Source organism: Herpailurus yagouaroundi, unplaced genomic scaffold (assembly GCF_014898765.1).
Source record: "Herpailurus yagouaroundi ecotype Mexico unplaced genomic scaffold, PumYag 308, whole genome shotgun sequence".
In the NCBI taxonomy this organism is placed as follows: Eukaryota; Metazoa; Chordata; class Mammalia; order Carnivora; family Felidae; genus Herpailurus; species Herpailurus yagouaroundi.
The window spans coordinates 5,046,981-5,049,698 of record NW_024412525.1 but is presented as its reverse complement, the minus strand read 5'-3'; the positions used below and the strand labels follow the sequence as shown (position 1 = coordinate 5,049,698).

Sequence of the window (2,718 nt, the reverse complement as noted above, 5' to 3'; positions counted from 1 at the left end):
TGTGTGTGTGTGTGTGTGTGTGTGTGTGTGTGTGTGTGTGTGTGTGTTTCTGGGCTGTAAGATGGGGGCTGCTTGAGAGCGGCACCCCTTTCCTACCCTGGTCTGTGGGGACCTCAGGGCCTTTCCACTGCACCCTGAACTTAGGAAATAACTGAGCACCTCTGAGGCCTGCCAGAAGCTAGGTGGCCCTTGGGCGAAGGTCCCCCTGGGCTCAACTGCCTGGAGTCCCCTTCCCTTGCATTCTGGCTCCCTGGTCCCCTCCGGGCCTGCGAGTCTGCCTCCAGTAGGCTGGAATGTGGATGCCGAAGGCCCAGAGCTGCTCCCTGGAGCGGAAAGGTCCTGTTTTCCTTTTTCTTCCGGGTTCACCCTTCCATCTATTTTCTCAGTTGTCTTTGCCAGGGACACTAAGATCATGACCTCTTGGTGTCTAAGTCCACTTCCCTAGGGAGCTGATGAGGGAGTGAGTGAGGTGGAGGGGATGTGCAGGGGGGGGGGGACCTGGAGGGTGGGAAGGTATGGGGGGTATGCAGGGGCAGATGTGGGTAATTGTGGAAGGTGTGGGGATTGTGCGAGGTACGTGGGGTACAGAGGCGTGTGTGCTTGGGGGAGGGGTATGGAGTATGCATGGAGAGTTGGGGGGGGTACCTGCAGGTGCTTGGGGGAAGGTATGGGTGTGTGTAGGGTGGGGAGGGAGGAGGTGGAAGAGGTAGGTCTTGGGGGGTGAGGGGGTGTGCACAAGGAAGGGAGTGCGCGGTAGTAGCTACGTATGGATGTGTGGGGGGACGTGGGGGAAGGTGTGGGGGTACATGCAGTTCATGTGATTACCAAGGCTGTAGGTCCCTGAGAATGACTAGTCTACCAGGGATTTTCTTGATCTGGGGAGTTAGCACAAACTGCAGATACTCTCTCTTACCAGATCACATGTCCAGGTTGCTGTTTTAGGGACTGCGGTGGCAGAGGAGCAGCGGGCAGGGCTTGCGTACCGCCTAGAGCCTTCCCACCGGGATGGAGGAGGGCAGCTTGCCCTGGGCCCGGTGGCATGGTATGGGGCCTGGTCTCCAGCTCCTCAGGCTCCCGAGGAAGACTGGCTCAGCCTTTTTCTGCTTGACTTCCTTTTGGCCTTCCTGCAAGCTGAGCAGGTGGCTCTCAGCCAATGGCAGCCCACCGCCCCCACAGCCTGTCCCTGCCCACTGGCTCCCTCACCCAGGCTTACAGGCAGCCGCCCCCAACCTTCCCACAGACCACATGGGGGCTGGGGCCCCACTTTCTGCACTCTGTGTGTGTGTGATCATTCTGGGGACCGGTCCTCCGAGTCCTTCTCATTCTTATCCTGGGGTTTGGTCCCAGGGGTGTACTTGTGGGGGCGGATAGCACAGGGCTAGGGACAAGATTGTTCCTGAGTATTAGCACCCTATGGCCCCCCACGTCGGGTCGGTGGCCCCTTCCCCACCCTGCCACAGATCCAGTATGAGTCCCTGGGGCAAAGTCGCTGACCCTTAGTGGGCCTCAGTCTGCTCATCTCTAATGGTCAAGGGGGCCCTGTTGTGGGGAAGGGAGATCGCTTCCCTGATGTCTAAGGAAGTTGCTACCAGAAAACAACCAAAGGATTGTTAGAAGTGAATTAATTGGAGATGCTCCTTAAAAATCCAAGCTCTGATCTCCAGCAAAGATGTCCCTCTGGAGATAGTCCCACTGGCATTATTCCGTGCACTCTTCGTTAGTCCGATGCCTCTGCAGTTCCCCGAGCTACACCCCCCTCCCCTTGCCGTGGGCCTGGGCCAAAATCTGAAGTGCTGCTCCTTGCTTCTTGCAGACTCTGATGGGTTAGCCCCGCCCAGCGTGCCCAGCATGTGAGGACTTGGGGCAGCAGCAGGGAGCAGTGAGGTGGCCCCACACTGCCTCTCCTCTTCCCTCCGGTGAGTCCTCCAGGCAAAGCAGAGACTCTTTGGTGTGCTGTTTTCCCTCTGGTGCCACGGGCCGTTTGGGAACAGCTGTGACCTGCTTTCTGGATTCTGTTTAATGGGCTGGCCTCCTCCAGGGAGTGTCCCCAGCCTACACAGGAATCCTGGAGAACTGGATTCCAAAGGACTGAGCTGGGGAAGCTGGACTGGAGGTTCAGCTGGAGGTGACAGGTGACAGCAAGGGGCCTTGCAGGAACCCTTGGTTTGCAGGAAGCCAATGGCCCTGTGTGACAAAGTAAAGGAGGGGGTGGCAAGGATCGTGAGGGCTGCTGTGTCCCCATCCCCCTTTCCACCTGTTTTGTGACATCGTCCTCCCAGAGGGGCTTCCTTTATACTCGTGGAGTCTCTAATACCCTCAGAGAGATTAAAGGTTCATAGATGTTGGTGTTTGGAAATGTTGGGGTTGTTTTTATGACATGGGATGGGCTGGTGTAAATCTTGTCTGAAACGAACTTCCCTTAGGAATCCCCTCAGCTAGAGGCAAAGCATAAGAGACTCTTAAATACAGAGAACAAAAGGAGGGGTGCCAGAGGGGATGGGCTAAATGGGTGATGGGCATTGAAGAGGGCACTTGTTGGGATGAGCACTGGGGTGTTATATGTGAGTGACGAATCACTGAATTCTACTCCTGAAACCATTATTACACTACACGTTAACTAACTTGGATTTAAATTAAAAAAAAAAAAGGAATCCCCTCAGCTGGAGACCAAGATTAGCACAGGAAGGTCATCCTGGGAGCTCCTCCCCCCCCCCCCCC

At 56.2% G+C, this 2,718-nt stretch overlaps 1 protein-coding gene across 3 annotated transcripts in view; it reads left to right on the top strand.

Moving 5' to 3' along the window:
- The window catches only part of PIK3C2B (phosphatidylinositol-4-phosphate 3-kinase catalytic subunit type 2 beta), a 66,585-nt gene that overhangs the window by 11,260 nt on the left and 52,607 nt on the right, over nt 1-2,718 (top strand). The window contains exon 2 of one of the 3 annotated variants that reach the window (XM_040462266.1): nt 1,814-1,916. The exons of the other annotated variants lie outside the window; for them this stretch is intronic. The gene's annotated coding sequence lies outside the window, so the exon portion shown is untranslated. The remainder of the gene's footprint in view (nt 1-1,813; nt 1,917-2,718) is intronic. 3 annotated transcript variants of the gene reach the window in all.